The sequence below is a fragment of the Salmo salar genome, chromosome 20 (assembly GCF_965601325.2).
Source record: "Salmo salar chromosome 20, fSalSal1, whole genome shotgun sequence".
NCBI lineage: Eukaryota > Metazoa > Chordata > Actinopteri > Salmoniformes > Salmonidae > Salmo > Salmo salar.
Window position 1 is genome coordinate 82,364,964 of NC_138310.1, and position 20,020 is coordinate 82,384,983.

Genomic DNA, 20,020 nt, shown 5'->3' on the forward strand with positions numbered 1-20,020 from the left:
GACACAGCTACCTAGCAACCACACCACGTACCCCTGGACACAGCTACCTAGCAACCACACCACGTACCCCTGGACACAGCTACCTAGTAACCACACCACATACCCCTGGACACAGCTACCTAGTAACCACACCACGTACCCCTGGACACAGCTACCTAGCAACCACACCAAGTACAGTACACCTGGATACAGCTACCTAGCAACCACACCATGTACAATACCCCTGGATACAGCTATCTAGCAACCACACCAAGTACAGTACCCCTGGATACAGCTACCTAGCAACCACACCATGTACAGTACCCCTGGATACAGCTACCTAGCAACCACACCAAGTACAGTACCCCTGGATACAGCTACCTAACAACCACACCAAGTGCAGTACCCCTGGATACAGCTATCTAGCAACCACACCAAGTACAGTACCCCTGGATACAGCTACCTAGCAACCACACCATGTACAGCACCCCTGGATACAGCTACCTAGCAACCACACCATGTACAGTACCCCTGTATACAGCTACCTAGCAACCACACCATGTACAGTACACCTGGATACAGCTACCTAGCAACCACACCATGTACAGTACACATGGATACAGCTACCTAGCAACCACACCATGTACAGTACAACTCTACTCGATGCAGCTCACATATATACACCAAAGAACTAGATACAATAATTAGGTTTGAATTGCTGCTAGGTGGCTCCAGAGGGGCGCAGCGGTCTAAGGCACTGAGTCTCAGTGCTAGAGGCGTCACTACAGACACCCTGGGTCGATTCCAGGCTGTATCACAACCGGCTGTGATTGGGAGTCCCATAGGGCGGCGCACAATTGGCCCAGCGTTGTCCAGTTTTGGCTGGTGTAGGCTGTCAATGTAAATTGAATTTGTTCTTAACTGACTTGCCTAGTTAAATAAAGAATACATGTAGAAAAGAGACTGATTTGAAACAGAGGGAGAGAAGAGAGAGAAATAGATTGATTTGAAACAGAGGGAGAGAAGAGAGATAAGAGAGGGATTGATTTGAAACGGCGGGAGAGAGAGAATAAAAAGCCTCCTATTGTTTGTCTTGAGATAACAGAGAAAAGCTGTGGGTGCTGTGCAGTTCTACAACAATCTGCCTGGTCCAGGCATGGGGCTATCAATACCACATGGGGAAGTACTGCATGTGTGTGTGAGAATGTGTGCAGCAGATGTCTGTGTGTCTTCCATTTACATTTACATTACATTTAAGTCATTTAGCAGACGCTCTTATCCAGAGCGACTTACAAATTGGTGCATTCACCTTATAATATCCAGTGGAACAACCACTTTACAATAGTGCATCTAAATCTTCCCAATGGAGCCCCTCACTTCATAGCCCAGAAACACATATACAAGTCCCCTTTCTACACTGCATTAACACACAACCATTCAGCATCAACGCCAGACCCCCTCACCTCAACCCACTAACTGTCACCTCAAACCCACAACGGTCTATTTAAGGAACAGAGAAAACATCATTGGATAAGTAGGGTATTGTGCGATCCTGTGTAATTTTAAATACCTGTACAATTAACATCAGCTACAAATAGCAGATTGTTCTTAATATGTTGAACAGTAGCAGCTTAATCATATCATTGTATGTGTGAATGGGACTTATTATACAGTAGTTGGTTCAGTAGCAGTAGGGTCAGGCTCAGTTAAAAGCCCTACTGTAGGTTACCTAGAGGAATGGGCCAATGACAGTACAATAACTACCACTACTTCCTGTTCTAGCAGACTACACACCATCGGTGGTCATGGTTCAACAACCTTGGGCTTGGTGGTAACAGCTCTTCAACAACATGCTATTCGTTCAACGGTCATAATGGTTAACCGACCGTTATGGTTCAACAGGTAGAATGATACTACAGCAGCAGTCATGTTACAGCCATGTTCATGTGTATGGTCACTGGGAAACAGTTGTGGTGGAACAGCCATGGTTGTGGTTATAGTGGATCAGCCATGGTTGTGGTTATAGTGGATCAGCCATGGTTATAGTTATAGTGGATCAGCCATGGTTGTGGTTATAGTGGATCAGTCATGGTTATAGTTATAGTGGATCAGCCATGGTTATAGTTATAGTGGAACAGCCATGGTTGTGGCTATAGTGGATCAGCCATGGTTGTGGTTATAGTTGTAGTGGATCAGCCATGGTTGTGGTTATAGTGGATCAGCCATGGTTGTGGTTATAGTGGATCAGCCATGGTTATAGTTATAGTGGATCAGCCATGGTTATAGTTATAGTGGAACAGCCATGGTTGTGGCTATAGTGGATCAGCCATGGTTGTGGTTATAGTTGTAGTGGATCAGCCATGGTTGTGGTTATAGTGGATCAGCCATGGTTGTGGTTATAGTGGATCAGCCATGGTTGTGGTTATAGTTGAAGTGGATCAGCCATGGTTGTGGTTATAGTGGAAGTGGATCAGCCATGGTTGTGGTTATAGTGGATCAGCCATGGTTGTGGTTATAGTGGATCAGCCATGGTTGTGGTTATAGTTGTAGTGGATCAGCCATGGTTGTGGTTATAGTGGATCAGCCATGGTTGTGGTTATAGTTGAAGTGGATCAGCCATGGTTGTGGTTATAGTGGATCAGCCATGATTGTGGTTATAGTTGTAGTGGATCAGCCATGGTTGTGGTTATAGTGGATCAGCCATGGTTGTGGTTATAGTTATAGTGGATCAGCCATGGTTGTGGCTATAGTGGAACAGCCATGGTTGTGGTTATAGTGGATCAGCCATGGTTGTGGTTATAGTTATAGTGGATCAGCCATGGTTGTGGTTATAGTGGATCAGCCATGGTTGTGGTTATAGTTATAGTGGATCAGCCATGGTTGTGGCTATAGTGGAACAGCCATGGTTGTGGTTATAGTGGATCAGCCATGGTTGTGGTTATAGTTATAGTGGAACAGCCATGGTTGTGGTTATAGTGGATCAGCCATGATTGTGGTTATAGTTGTAGTGGATCAGCCATGGTTGTGGTTATAGTGGATCAGCCATGGTTGTGGTTATAGTTGTAGTGGATCAGCCATGGTTGTGGTTATAGTGGATCAGCCATGGTTGTGGTTATAGTTGTAATTATGGTTCTAGATGGTTGGTGGTGGGTAGAGACTAGTGGTTAGGTCTACCTGTACCAGGATCATGTTATGGTTCTAGATGGTTGGTGGTGGGTAGAGACTAGTGGTTAGGTCTACCTGTACCAGGATCATGTTATGGTTCTAGATGGTTGGTGGTGGGTAGAGACTAGTGGTTAGGTCTACCTGTACCAGGATCATGTTATGGTTCTAGATGGTTGGTGGTGGGTAGAGACTAGTGGTTAGGTCTACCTGTACCAGGATCATGTTATGGTTCTAGATGGTTGGTGGTGGGTAGAGACTAGTGGTTAGGTCTACCTGTACCAGGATCATGTTATGGTTCTAGATGGTTGGTGGTGGGTAGAGACTAGTGGTTAGGTCTACCTGTACCAGGATCATGTTATGGTTCTAGATGGTTGGTGGTGGGTAGAGACTAGTGGTTAGGTCTACCTGTACCAGGATCATGTTATGGTTCTAGATGGTTGGTGGTGGGTAGAGACTAGTGGTTAGATCTACCTGTACCAGGATCATGTTATGGTTCTAGATGGTTGGTGGTGGGTAGAGACTAGTGGTTAGGTCTACCTGTACCAGGATCATGTTATGGTTCTAGATGGTTGGTGGTGGGTAGAGACTAGTGGTTAGGTCTACCTGTACCAGGATCATGTTATGGTTCTAGATGGTTGGTGGTGGGTAGAGACTAGTGGTTAGGTCTACCTGTACCAGGATCATGTTATGGTTCTAGATGGTTGGTGGTGGGTAGAGACTAGTGGTTAGGTCTACCTGTACCAGGATCATGTTATGGTTCTAGATGGTTGGTGGTGGGTAGAGACTAGTGGTTAGGTCTACCTGTACCAGGATCATGTTATGGTTCTAGATGGTTGGTGGTGGGTAGAGACTAGTGGTTAGGTCTACCTGTACCAGGATCATGTTATGGTTCTAGATGGTTGGTGGTGGGTAGAGACTAGTGGTTAGGTCTACCTGTACCAGGATCATGTTATGGTTCTAGATGGTTGGTGGTGGGTAGAGACTAGTGGTTAGGTCTACCTGTACCAGGATCATGTTATGGTTCTAGATGGTTGGTGGTGGGTAGAGACTAGTGGTTAGGTCTACCTGTACCAGGATCATGTTATGGTTCTAGATGGTTGGTGGTGGGTAGAGACTAGTGGTTAGGTCTACCTGTACCAGGATCATGTTATGGTTCTAGATGGTTGGTGGTGGGTAGAGACTAGTGGTTAGGTCTACCTGTACCAGGATCATGTTATGGTTCTAGATGGTTGGTGGTGGGTAGAGACTAGTGGTTAGGTCTACCTGTACCAGGATCATGTTATGGTTCTAGATGGTTGGTGGTGGGTAGAGACTAGTGGTTAGGTCTACCTGTACCAGGATCATGTTATGGTTCTAGATGGTTGGTGGTGGGTAGAGACTAGTGGTTAGGTCTACCTGTACCAGGATCATGTTATGGTTCTAGATGGTTGGTGGTGGGTAGAGACTAGTGGTTAGGTCTACCTGTGCCAGCGTCATCCTCATGACACTGATGGGCGAAGGCTCAATGTCCACCAACTTCTGCACTGAGCTCAGAGTCTGACACACACACACACGCACACACACACGATCAAGCACAAACAGATAGGCGTTAGTGGAAATAGTTAGGAAAGAGAGAGTTAGCCAAGGTTGAAAAGGTTTGGAGGAGAAAGACAATGAAGGGAAAATAGTTTGTAGTGACAGACAGACAGAGAGACACGCATGTACTGTATTCAGTGCTTGACTTGGGCAGGAGTTCACCTGAGCAGAGTACCACCACCTCACATGTTCTACTGCTGGAGTCCCTGTTCCTCTTATAGAATATGAACTCAACAGTATTGTGGAGTCCCTGTTCCTCTTATAGAATATGAACTCAACAGTATTGTGGAGTCCCTGTTCCTCTTATAGAATATGAACTCAACAGTATTGTGGAGTCCCTGTTCCTCTTATAGAATATTAACTCAACAGTATTGTGGAGTCCCTGTTCCTCTTATAGAATATTAACTCAACAGTATTGTGGAGTCCCTGTTCCTCTTATAGAATATTAACTCAACAGTATTGTGGAGTCCCTGTTCCTCTTATAGAATATTAACTCAACAGTATTGTGGAGTCCCTGTTCCTCTTATAGAATATTAACTCAACAGTATTGTGGAGTCCCTGTTCCTCTTATAGAATATGAACTCAACAGTATTGTGGAGTCCCTGTTCCTCTTATAGAATATTAACTCAACAGTATTGTGGAGTCCCTGTTCCTCTTATAGAATATGAACTCAACAGTATTGTGGAGTCCCTGTTCCTCTTATAGAATATTAACTCAACAGTATTGTGGAGTCCCTGTTCCTCTTATAGAATATTAACTCAACAGTATTGTGGAGTCCCTGTTCCTCTTATAGAATATTAACTCAACAGTATTGTGGAGTCCCTGTTCCTCTTATAGAATATTAACTCAACAGTATTGTGGAGTCCCTGTTCCTCTTATAGAATATTAACTCAACAGTATTGTGGAGTCCCTGTTCCTCTTATAGAATATTAACTCAACAGTATTGTGGCTGTGTTACCAACACCCATTTCAGGCCAAGTCAAGCACTGACTGTAGGTGTTATAGAGCAGTGGAAAAAGACAGTAAGACAGACTACAGACTTAACAGGTAGGTTTACAGAAGGACTGTTTAAACATGTGAAGGCACAGAGACGACAGACTTAACAGGTAGGTTTACAGGACTGTTTAAACATGTGAAGGCACAGAGACTACAGACTTAACAGGTAGGTGTACAGGACTGTTTAAACATGTGAAGGCACAGAGACTACAGACTTAACAGGTAGGTGTACAGGACTGTTTAAACATGTGAAGGCACAGAGACGACAGACTTAACAGGTAGGTTTACAGGACTGTTTAAACATGTGAAGGCACAGAGACGACAGACTTAACAGGTAGGTTTACAGAAGGACTGTTTAAACATGTGAAGGCACAGAGACGACAGACTTAACAGGTAGGTTTACAGAAGGACTGTTTAAACATGTGAAGGCACAGAGACTACAGACTTAACAGGTAGGTTTACAGAAGGACTGTTTAAACGTGTGAAGGCACAGAGACTACAGACTTAACAGGTAGGTTTACAGGACTGTTTAAACATGTGAAGGCACAGAGACGACAGACTTAACAGGTAGGTTTACAGAAGGACTGTTTAAACATGTGAAGGCACAGAGACGACAGACTTAACAGGTAGGTTTACAGGACTGTTTAAACATGTGAAGGCACAGAGACGACAGACTTAACAGGTAGGTTTACAGGACTGTTTAAACATGTGAAGGCACAGAGACTACAGACTTAACAGGTAGGTTTACAGAAGGACTGTTTAAACATGTGAAGGCACAGAGACGACAGACTTAACAGGTAGGTTTACAGAAGGACTGTTTAAACATGTGAAGGCACAGAGACTACAGACTTAACAGGTAGGTGTACAGAAGGACTGTTTAAACATGTGAAGGCACAGAGACTACAGACTTAACAGGTAGGTTTACAGAAGGACTGTTTAAACATGTGAAGGCACAGAGACTACAGACTTAACAGGTAGGTTTACAGAAGGACTGTTTAAACATGTGAAGGCACAGAGACGACAGACTTAACAGGTAGGTTTACAGGACTGTTTAAACATGTGAAGGCACAGAGACTACAGACTTAACAGGTAGGTTTACAGGACTGTTTAAACATGTGAAGGCACAGAGACTACAGACTTAACAGGTAGGTTTACAGAAGGACGTTTAAACAAGGTTTACAGGACTGTTTAAACATGTGAAGGCACAGAGACGACAGACTTAACAGGTAGGTTTACAGGACTGTTTAAACATGTGAAGGCACAGAGACTACAGACTTAACAGGTAGGTTTACAGAAGGACTGTTTAAACATGTGAAGGCACAGAGACGACAGACTTAACAGGTAGGTTTACAGGACTGTTTAAACGTGTGAAGGCACAGAGACGACAGACTTAACAGGTAGGTTTACAGAAGGACTGTTTAAACATGTGAAGGCACAGAGACTGACAGACTTAACAGGTAGGTTTACAGAAGGACTGTTTAAACATGTGAAGGCACAGAGACGACAGACTTAACAGGTAGGTTTACAGAAGGACTGTTTAAACATGTGAAGGCACAGAGACGACAGACTTAACAGGTAGGTTTACAGAAGGACTGTTTAAACGTGTGAAGGCACAGAGACTACAGACTTAACAGGTAGGTTTACAGGACTGTTTAAACATGTGAAGGCACAGAGACGACAGACTTAACAGGTAGGTTTACAGAAGGACTGTTTAAACATGTGAAGGCACAGAGACGACAGACTTAACAGGTAGGTTTACAGGACTGTTTAAACGTGTGAAGGCACAGAGACGACAGACTTAACAGGTAGGTTTACAGGACTGTTTAAACATGTGAAGGCACAGAGACTACAGACTTAACAGGTAGGTTTACAGAAGGACTGTTTAAACATGTGAAGGCACAGAGACGACAGACTTAACAGGTAGGTTTACAGAAGGACTGTTTAAACATGTGAAGGCACAGAGACGACAGACTTAACAGGTAGGTTTACAGAAGGACTGTTTAAACATGTGAAGGCACAGAGACGACAGACTTAACAGGTAGGTTTACAGAAGGACTGTTTAAACATGTGAAGGCACAGAGACTACAGACTTAACAGGTAGGTTTACAGGACTGTTTAAACATGTGAAGACACAGAGACGACAGACTTAACAGGTAGGTTTACAGGACTGTTTAAACATGTGAAGGCACAGAGACGACAGACTTAACAGGTAGGTTTACAGAAGGACTGTTTAAACATGTGAAGGCACAGAGACGACAGACTTAACAGGTAGGTTTACAGGACTGTTTAAACGTGTGAAGGCACAGAGACGACAGACTTAACAGGTAGGTTTACAGGACTGTTTAAACATGTGAAGGCACAGAGACTACAGACTTAACAGGTAGGTTTACAGGACTGTTTAAACGTGTGAAGGCACAGAGACTACAGACTTAACAGGTAGGTTTACAGAAGGACTGTTTAAACGTGTGAAGGCACAGAGACTACAGACTTAACAGGTAGGTTTACAGGACTGTTTAAACATGTGAAGGCACAGAGACTACAGACTTAACAGGTAGGTTTACAGGACTGTTTAAACGTGTGAAGGCACAGAGACTACAGACTTAACAGGTAGGTTTACAGAAGGACTGTTTAAACGTGTGAAGGCACAGAGACGACAGACTTAACAGGTAGGTTTACAGAAGGACTGTTTAAACGTGTGAAGGCACAGAGACGACAGACTTAACAGGTAGGTTTACAGAAGGACTGTTTAAACGTGTGAAGGCACAGAGACGACAGACTTAACAGGTAGGTTTACAGGACTGTTTAAACATGTGAAGGCACAGAGACGACAGACTTAACAGGTAGGTTTACAGGACTGTTTAAACATGTGAAGGCACAGAGACGACAGACTTAACAGGTAGATTTACAGAAGGACTGTTTAAACATGTGAAGGCACAGAGACGACAGACTTAACAGGTAGGTTTACAGGACTGTTTAAACATGTGAAGGCACAGAGACGACAGACTTAACAGGTAGGTTTACAGAAGGACTGTTTAAACATGTGAAGGCACAGAGACGACAGACTTAACAGGTAGGTTTACAGGACTGTTTAAACATGTGAAGGCACAGAGACTACAGACTTAACAGGTAGGTTTACAGAAGGACTGTTTAAACATGTGAAGGCACAGAGACGACAGACTTAACAGGTAGGTTTACAGAAGGACTGTTTAAACATGTGAAGGCACAGAGACGACAGACTTAACAGGTAGGTTTACAGGACTGTTTAAACGTGTGAAGGCACAGAGACGACAGACTTAACAGGTAGGTTTACAGAAGGACTGTTTAAACATGTGAAGGCACAGAGATGACAGACTTAACAGGTAGGTTTACAGAAGGACTGTTTAAACATGTGAAGGCACAGAGACGACAGACTTAACAGGTAGGTTTACAGAAGGACTGTTTAAACATGTGAAGGAACAGAGACGACAGACTTAACAGGTAGGTTAACAGGACTGTTTAAACGTGTGAAGGCACAGAGACGACAGACTTAACAGGTAGGTTTACAGAAGGACTGTTTAAACATGTGAAGGCACAGAGATGACAGACTTAACAGGTAGGATTACAGAAGGACTGTTTAAACATGTGAAGGCACAGAGACGACAGACTTAACAGGTAGGTTAACAGGACTGTTTAAACATGTGAAGGCACAGAGACGACAGACTTAACAGGTAGGTTTACAGAACTGTTTAAACATGTGAAGGCACAGAGACGACAGACTTAACAGGTAGGTTTACAGAAGGACTGTTTAAACATGTGAAGGCACAGAGACGACAGACTTAACAGGTAGGTTTACAGAAGGACTGTTTAAACATGTGAAGGCACAGAGACTACAGACTTAACAGGTAGGTTTACAGAAGGACTGTTTAAACATGTGAAGGCACAGAGACGACAGACTTAACAGGTAGGTTTACAGAAGGACTGTTTAAACATGTGAAGGCACAGAGACGACAGACTTAACAGGTAGGTTTACAGGACTGTTTAAACGTGTGAAGGCACAGAGACGACAGACTTAACAGGTAGGTTTACAGAAGGACTGTTTAAACATGTGAAGGCACAGAGACTACAGACTTAACAGGTAGGTTTACAGGACTGTTTAAACGTGTGAAGGCACAGAGACGACAGACTTAACAGGTAGGTTTACAGAAGGACTGTTTAAACATGTGAAGGAACAGAGACGACAGACTTAACAGGTAGGTTTACAGAAGGACTGTTTAAACATGTGAAGGCACAGAGACTACAGACTTAACAGGTAGGTTTACAGGACTGTTTAAACATGTGAAGGCACAGAGACTACAGACTTAACAGGTAGGTTTACAGAAGGACTGTTTAAACATGTGAAGGCACAGAGACGACAGACTTAACAGGTAGGTTTACAGAAGGACTGTTTAAACATGTGAAGGCACAGAGACTACAGACTTAACAGGTAGGTTTACAGAAGGACTGTTTAAACATGTGAAGGCACAGAGACTACAGACTTAACAGGTAGGTTTACAGAAGGACTGTTTAAACATGTGAAGGCACAGAGACGACAGACTTAACAGGTAGGTTTACAGGACTGTTTAAACATGTGAAGGCACAGAGACTACAGACTTAACAGGTAGGTTTACAGGACTGTTTAAACGTGTGAAGGCACAGAGACTACAGACTTAACAGGTAGGTTTACAGAAGGACTGTTTAAACATGTGAAGGCACAGAGACGACAGACTTAACAGGTAGGTTTACAGAAGGACTGTTTAAACATGTGAAGGCACAGAGACTACAGACTTAACAGGTAGGTTTACAGAAGGACTGTTTAAACATGTGAAGGCACAGAGACGACAGACTTAACCTGTTGGGTCTAGGGGGCAGCATTTGCACGTCTGGATAAAAAAAATGTACCCGATTTAATCTGGTTACTAATCCTACCCAGTAACTAGAATATGCATATACTTATTATATATGGATAGAAAACACTCTAAAGTTTCCAAAACTGTTTGAATGGTGTCTGTGAGTATAACAGAACTCATTTGGCAGGCAAAACCCTGAGACATTTTCTGACAGGAAGTGGATACCTGATGTGTTGTATTGACTTTAAACCTATCCCATTGAAAAACACAGGGGTTTAGGAATATTTTGGCACTTCCTATTGCTTCCACTAGATGTCACCAGCCTTTACAAAGTGTTTTGAGTCTTCTGGAGGGAGATCTGACCGAACAAGAGCCATGGAACGGTGATGTCCCATTAGACACCTGGCGCGCTACTTCATGTTGGGTACCCTCGTTCCAATACGTTATAAAAGACTATGCATTCGTCCACCTTGAATATTATTCATGTTCTGGTTAAAAAAGGCCCTAATGATTTATGCTATACAACGTTTGACATGTTTGAACGAACGGAAATATATTTTTTCCCCTCGTTCATGACGAGAAGTCCGGCTGGCTTACATCATGTGCTAACGAGACGGAGATTTTTGGACATAAATGATGAGCTTTTTTGAACAAAACTACATTCGTTATGGACCTGTGATACCTGGAAGTGACATCTGATGAAGAGAATCAAAGGTAATGGATTATTTACATAGTATTTTCGATTTTAGATCTCCCCAACATGACGTCTAGTCTGTATCGCAACGCGTATTTTTCTGGGCACAGTGCTCAGATTATTGCAAAGTGTGATTTCCCAGTAAGGTTATTTTTAAATCTGGCAAGTTGATTGTGTTCAAAAGATGTAAATCTATAATTCTTTAAATGACAATATAATATTTTACCAATGTTTTCTAATTTTAATTATTTAATTTGTGACGCTGACTTGACTGCCGGTTATTGGAGGGAAACGATTTCCTCAACATCAATGCCATAGTAAAACGCTGTTTTTGGATATAAATATCAACTTGATAGAACTAAAAATGCATGCATTGTCTAACATAATGTCCTAGGAGTGTCATCTGATGGAGATTGTAAAAGGTTAGTGTATCATTTTAGCTGGTTTTATGGTTTTGGTGACCCTGTCTTTGACTTGACAAAACATTACACACAACTCTTGTAAATGTACTGTCCTAACATACTCTAAATTTATGCTTTCGCCGTAAAACCTTTTTGAAATCGTAAAACGTGGTTAGATTAAGGAGATGTTTATCTTTCAAATGGTGTAACATAGTTGTATTTTTGAAAAATTTGAATTTTGACATTTATTTGGATTCAAATTTGCCGCTCTTGAAATGCACCTGCTGTTGATGGAGTGCACCACGGGTGGCACGCTAGCGTCCCACCTAGCCCCAAGAGGTTAACAGGTAGGTTTACAGAAGGACTGTTTAAACATGTGAAGGCACAGAGACTACAGACTTAACAGGTAGGTTTACAGAAGGACTGTTTAAACATGTGAAGGCACAGAGACTACAGACTTAACAGGTAGGTTTACAGAAGGACTGTTTAAACGTGTGAAGGCACAGAGACGACAGACTTAACAGGTAGGTTTACAGGACTGTTTAAACATGTGAAGGCACAGAGACGACAGACTTAACAGGTAGGTTTACAGGACTGTTTAAACGTGTGAAGGCACAGAGACTACAGACTTAACAGGTAGGTTTACAGAAGGACTGTTTAAACATGTGAAGGCACAGAGACGACAGACTTAACAGGTAGGTTTACAGAAGGACTGTTTAAACATGTGAAGGCACAGAGACTACAGACTTAACAGGTAGGTTTACAGAAGGACTGTTTAAACATGTGAAGGCACAGAGACGACAGACTTAACAGGTAGGTTTACAGGACTGTTTAAACATGTGAAGGCACAGAGACGACAGACTTAACAGGTAGGTTTACAGGACTGTTTAAACATGTGAAGGCACAGAGACGACAGACTTAACAGGTAGGTTTACAGGACTGTTTAAACATGTGAAGGCACAGAGACTACAGACTTAACAGGTAGGTTTACAGGACTGTTTAAACGTGTGAAGGCACAGAGACTACAGACTTAACAGGTAGGTTTACAGGACTGTTTAAACATGTGAAGGCACAGAGACTACAGACTTAACAGGTAGGTTTACAGGACTGTTTAAACGTGTGAAGGCACAGAGACTACAGACTTAACAGGTAGGTTTACAGGACTGTTTAAACATGTGAAGGCACAGAGACGACAGACTTAACAGGTAGGTTTACAGAACTGTTTAAACATGTGAAGGCACAGAGACGACAGACTTAACAGGTAGGTTTACAGAAGGACTGTTTAAACATGTGAAGGCACAGAGACTACAGACTTAACAGGTAGGTTTACAGGACTGTTTAAACGTGTGAAGGCACAGAGACTACAGACTTAACAGGTAGGTTTACAGAAGGACTGTTTAAACGTGTGAAGGCACAGAGACGACAGACTTAACAGGTAGGTTTACAGGACTGTTTAAACGTGTGAAGGCACAGAGACGACAGACTTAACAGGTAGGTTTACAGAAGGACTGTTTAAACATGTGAAGGCACAGAGACTACAGACTTAACAGGTAGGTTTACAGAAGGACTGTTTAAACATGTGAAGGCACAGAGACGACAGACTTAACAGGTAGGTTTACAGAAGGACTGTTTAAACGTGTGAAGGCACAGAGACGACAGACTTAACAGGTAGGTTTACAGAAGGACTGTTTAAACATGTGAAGGCACAGAGACGACAGACTTAACAGGTAGGTTTACAGGACTGTTTAAACATGTGAAGGCACAGAGACGACAGACTTAACAGGTAGGTTTACAAAGGACTGTTTAAACATGTGAAGGCACAGAGACGACAGACTTAACAGGTAGGTTTACAGAAGGACTGTTTAAACATGTGAAGGCACAGAGACGACAGACTTAACAGGTAGGTTTACAGGACTGTTTAAACATGTGAAGGCACAGAGACGACAGACTTAACAGGTAGGTTTACAGAAGGACTGTTTAAACATGTGAAGGCACAGAGACGACAGACTTAACAGGTAGGTTTACAGGACTGTTTAAACGTGTGAAGGCACAGAGACATTGAGTACAGTTACATGCACACAATAATGTAATAATTGTGGATAGTCAGGTTAATATAATAGTTTGTTTAAAACGTTTACATGTTTTGTAAGAAGAACGATTCCCCTAATAATCCTGTTTACATGGACACATCTGAGATCAGGAGACCTGATGTCACTCTGATAAATGTAGAAAACCTGTTTATATAAATGTTCTACCACAGTGACCATGTTATTTTTGGGAAGCATATTTGATTCTGAGTTCGGTCATATAAAGTTTGTTCGTGAAAACTACTTCTAAGACCTATACATTCAGTTGTTCCAAACTCACTTCACTTCACAAAGAGGGAGGCTCGCTAGGCTGGTGCTGGAACATGCTCAGATCACATACACTGCTGGAACGCCCATTAAGGTGTTTACATGTCCTAATCATTTGAAAGATTGTTCAGAAAAAAATCAGGTGTTTTAATCGACTTATGCTTATTTAGATTTTGACCTGAAGCCGATTAAGATAAGCAGAGTAAGGTGTTTACATGAGTAATGCCAGACTCAGCCTACCGCCATAATCAGATTATTAGCAAATTATTAGTCTACATGTAAATGTACTCAGTGTTAACTGTGGGTGGCTCCCGAGTGGGTGGCTCCAGAGGGGCGCAGTGGTCTAAGGCACTGAATCTCAGTGCTAGAGGCGTCACTACAGACACCCTGGTTCGAATCCAGGCTGTATCACAACCGGCCGTGATTGGGAGTCCCATAGGGCGGTGCACAATTGGCCCAGCGTCGTCTGGGTTAGGGTTTGGCCATCATTGTAAATAAAAATTTGTTCTCGACTGACTTGCCAGGTTAAATAAAGGTTAAATTTTTTTATTTTTATTAACACAGAGAAGAGTAATGCTGTTTTCAAGTGCTCCTCAGAAACATCATCAGGGGAAGATCGTCACGGTAACTTGTTTGGAAAGTCCTTCTGTACGTCGAACATTTCCGTGAGGCGAGCACATGAACACAGCACATGAACACAGCACATGAACACAGCACATGAACACAGCACATGAACACAGTATATGAACAGAGAACAGGGTTTGAGAGGGTTGAGTAAGGACAACTCAGATACAGGAGGCCTGTTAGTGTGTGTGTCACTACAGTCACATACAGTATCCTGGGGTTCACTACAGTCACATACAGTATCCTGGGGTTCACTACAGTCACATACAGTATCCTGGGGTTCACTACAGTCACATACAGTATCCTGGGGTTCACTACAGTCACATACAGTATCCTGGGGTTCACTACAGTCACATACAGTATCCTGGGGTTCACTACAGTCACATACAGTATCCTGGGGTTCACTACAGTCACATACAGTATCCTGGGGTTCACTACAGTCACATACAGTATCCTGGGGTTCACTACAGTCACATACAGTATCCTGGGGTTCACTACAGTCACATACAGTATCCTGGGGTTCACTACAGTCACATACAGTATCCTGGGGTTCACCACAGTCACATACAGTATCCTGGGGTTCACTACAGTCACATACAGTATCCTGGGGTTCACTACAGTCACATACAGTATCCTGGGGTTCAACTACAGTCACATACAGTATCCTGGGGTTCACTACAGTCACATACAGTATCCTGGGGTTCACTACAGTCACATACAGTATCCTGGGGTTCACTACAGTCACATACAGTATCCTGGGGTTCACTACAGTCACATACAGTATCCTGGGGTTCACTACAGTCACATACAGTATCCTGGGGTTCACTACAGTCACATACAGTATCCTGGGGTTCACTACAGTCACATACAGTATCCTGGGGTTCAACACAGTCACATACAGTATCCTGGGGTTCACTACAGTCACATACAGTATCCTGGGGTTCACTACAGTCACATACAGTATCCTGGGGTTCACTACAGTCACATACAGTATCCTGGGGTTCACTACAGTCACATACAGTATCCTGGGGTTCACTACAGTCACATACAGTATCCTGGGGTTCACTACAGTCACATACAGTATCCTGGGGTTCACTACAGTCACATACAGTATCCTGGGGTTCACTACAGTCACATACAGTATCCTGGGGTTCACTACAGTCACATACAGTATCCTGGGGTTCACTACAGTCACATACAGTATCCTGGGGTTCACTACAGTCACATACAGTATCCTGGGGTTCACTACAGTCACATACAGTATCCTGGGGTTCACTACAGTCACATACAGTATCCTGGGGTTCACTACAGTCACATACAGTATCCTGGGGTTCACTACAGTCACATACAGTATCCTGGGGTTCACTACAGTCACATACAGTATCCTGGGGTTCACTACAGTCACATACAGTATCCTGGGGTTCACTACAGTCACATACAGTATCCTGGGGTTCACTACAGTCACATACAGTATCCTGGGGTTCACTACAGTCACATACAGTATCCTGGGGTTCACTACAGTCACATACAGTATCCTGGGGTTCAACTACAGTCACATACAGTATCCTGGGGTTCACTACAGTCACATACAGTATCCTGGGGTTCACTACAGTCACATACAGTATCCTGGGGTTCACTACAGTCACATACAGTATCCTGGGGTTCACTACAGTCACATACAGTATCCTGGGGTTCACTACAGTCACATACAGTATCCTGGGGTTCACTACAGTCACATACAGTATCCTGGGGTTCACTACAGTCACATACAGTATCCTGGGGTTCACTACAGTCACATACAGTATCCTGGGGTTCACTACAGTCACATACAGTATCCTGGGGTTCACTACAGTCACATACAGTATCCTGGGGTTCACTACAGTCACATACAGTATCCTGGGGTTTCACTACAGTCCAACATACAGTATCCTGGGGTTCACTACAGTCACATACAGTATCCTGGGGGTTCACTACAGTCACATACAGTATCCTGGGGTTCACTACAGTCACATACAGTATCCTGGGGGTTCAACTACAGTCACATACAGTATCCTGGGGTTCACTACAGTCACATACAGTATCCTGGGGTTCAACTACAGTCACATACAGTATCCTGGGGTTCACTACAGTCACATACAGTATCCTGGGGTTCAACACAGTCACATACAGTATCCTGGGGTTCAACTACAGTCACATACAGTATCCTGGGGTTCAACACAGTCACATACAGTATCCTGGGGTTCACTACAGTCACATACAGTATCCTGGGGTTCAACACAGTCACATACAGTATCCTGGGGTTCACTACAGTCACATACAGTATCCTGGGGTTCACTACAGTCACATACAGTATCCTGGGGTTCACTACAGTCACATACAGTATCCTGGGGTTCAACTACAGTCACATACAGTATCCTGGGGTTCACTACAGTCACATACAGTATCCTGGGGTTCAACACAGTCACATACAGTATCCTGGGGTTCACTACAGTCACATACAGTATCCTGGGGTTCACTACAGTCACATACAGTATCCTGGGGTTCACTACAGTCACATACAGTATCCTGGGGTTCAACACAGTCACATACAGTATCCTGGGGTTCACTACAGTCACATACAGTATCCTGGGGTTCACTACAGTCACATACAGTATCCTGGGGTTCACTACAGTCACATACAGTATCCTGGGGTTCAACACAGTCACATACAGTATCCTGGGGTTCACTACAGTCACATACAGTATCCTGGGGTTCACTACAGTCACATACAGTATCCTGGGGTTCAACTACAGTCACATACAGTATCCTGGGGTTCACTACAGTCACATACAGTATCCTGGGGTTCAACTACAGTCACATACAGTATCCTGGGGTTCACTACAGTCACATACAGTATCCTGGGGTTCACTACAGTCACATACAGTATCCTGGGGTTCACTACAGTCACATACAGTATCCTGGGGTTCACTACAGTCACATACAGTATCCTGGGGTTCAACTACAGTCACATACAGTATCCTGGGGTTCAACTACAGTCACATACAGTATCCTGGGGTTCACTACAGTCACATACAGTATCCTGGGGTTCACTACAGTCACATACAGTATCCTGGGGTTCAACACAGTCACATACAGTATCCTGGGGTTCACTACAGTCACATACAGTATCCTGGGGTTCACTACAGTCACATACAGTATCCTGGGGTTCACTACAGTCACATACAGTATCCTGGGGTTCAACACAGTCACATACAGTATCCTGGGGTTCAACACAGTCACATACAGTATCCTGGGGTTCACTACAGTCACATACAGTATCCTGGGGTTCACTACAGTCACATACAGTATCCTGGGGTTCAACACAGTCACATACAGTATCCTGGGGTTCAACTACAGTCACATACAGTATCCTGGGGTTCACTACAGTCACATACAGTATCCTGGGGTTCAACACAGTCACATACAGTATCCTGGGGTTCAACACAGTCACATACAGTATCCTGGGGTTCACTACAGTCACATACAGTATCCTGGGGTTCACTACAGTCACATACAGTATCCTGGGGTTCAACACAGTCACATACAGTATCCTGGGGTTCACACACAGTCACATACAGTATCCTGGGGTTCACTACAGTCACATACAGTATCCTGGGGTTCACTACAGTCACATACAGTATCCTGGGGTTCACTACAGTCACATACAGTATCCTGGGGTTCAACTACAGTCACATACAGTATCCTGGGGTTCACTACAGTCACATACAGTATCCTGGGGTTCACTACAGTCACATACAGTATCCTGGGGTTCACTACAGTCACATACAGTATCCTGGGGTTCAACTACAGTCACATACAGTATCCTGGGGTTCACTACAGTCACATACAGTATCCTGGGGTTCACTACAGTCACATACAGTATCCTGGGGTTCACTACAGTCACATACAGTATCCTGGGGTTCACTACAGTCACATACAGTATCCTGGGGTTCAACACAGTCACATACAGTATCCTGGGGTTCACTACAGTCACATACAGTATCCTGGGGTTCAACTACAGTCTGCGACATCACAGTATCCTGGGGTTCACTACAGTCACATACAGTATCCTGGGGTTCACTACAGTCACATACAGTATCCTGGGGTTCACTACAGTCACATACAGTATCCTGGGGTTCACTACAGTCACATACAGTATCCTGGGGTTCACTACAGTCACATACAGTATCCTGGGGTTCACTACAGTCACATACAGTATCCTGGGGTTCACTACAGTCACATACAGTATCCTGGGGTTCACTACAGTCACATACAGTATCCTGGGGTTCACTACAGTCACATACAGTATCCTGGGGTTCACTACAGTCACATACAGTATCCTGGGGTTCACTACAGTCACATACAGTATCCTGGGGTTCACTACAGTCACATACAGTATCCTGGGGTTCAACTACAGTCACATACAGTATCCTGGGGTTCACTACAGTCACATACAGTATCCTGGGGTTCACTACAGTCACATACAGTATCCTGGGGTTCACTACAGTCACATACAGTATCCTGGGGTTCACTACAGTCACATACAGTATCCTGGGGTTCACTACAGTCACATACAGTATCCTGGGGTTCACTACAGTCACATACAGTATCCTGGGGTTCACTACAGTCACATACAGTATCCTGGGGTTCACTACAGTCACATACAGTATCCTGGGGTTCACTACAGTCACATACAGTATCCTGGGGTTCACTACAGTCACATACAGTATCCTGGGGTTCACTACAGTCACATACAGTATCCTGGGGTTCAACACAGTCACATACAGTATCCTGGGGTTCACTACAGTCACATACAGTATCCTGGGGTTCACTACAGTCACATACAGTATCCTGGGGTTCAACTACAGTCACATACAGTATCCTGGGGTTCACTACAGTCACATACAGTATCCTCGGGTTCACTACAGTCACATACAGTATCCTGGGGTTCACTACAGTCACATACAGTATCCTGGGGTTCACTACAGTCACATACAGTATCCTGGGGTTCACTACAGTCACATACAGTATCCTGGGGTTCAACTACAGTCACATACAGTATCCTGGGGTTCACTACAGTCACATACAGTATCCTGGGGTTCAACTACAGTCACATACAGTATCCTGGGGTTCACTACAGTCACATACAGTATCCTGGGGTTCAACTACAGTCACATACAGTATCCTGGGGTTCACTACAGTCACATACAGTATCCTGGGGTTCACTACAGTCACATACAGTATCCTGGGGTTCACTACAGTCACATACAGTATCCTGGGGTTCACTACAGTCACATACAGTATCCTGGGGTTCACTACAGTCACATA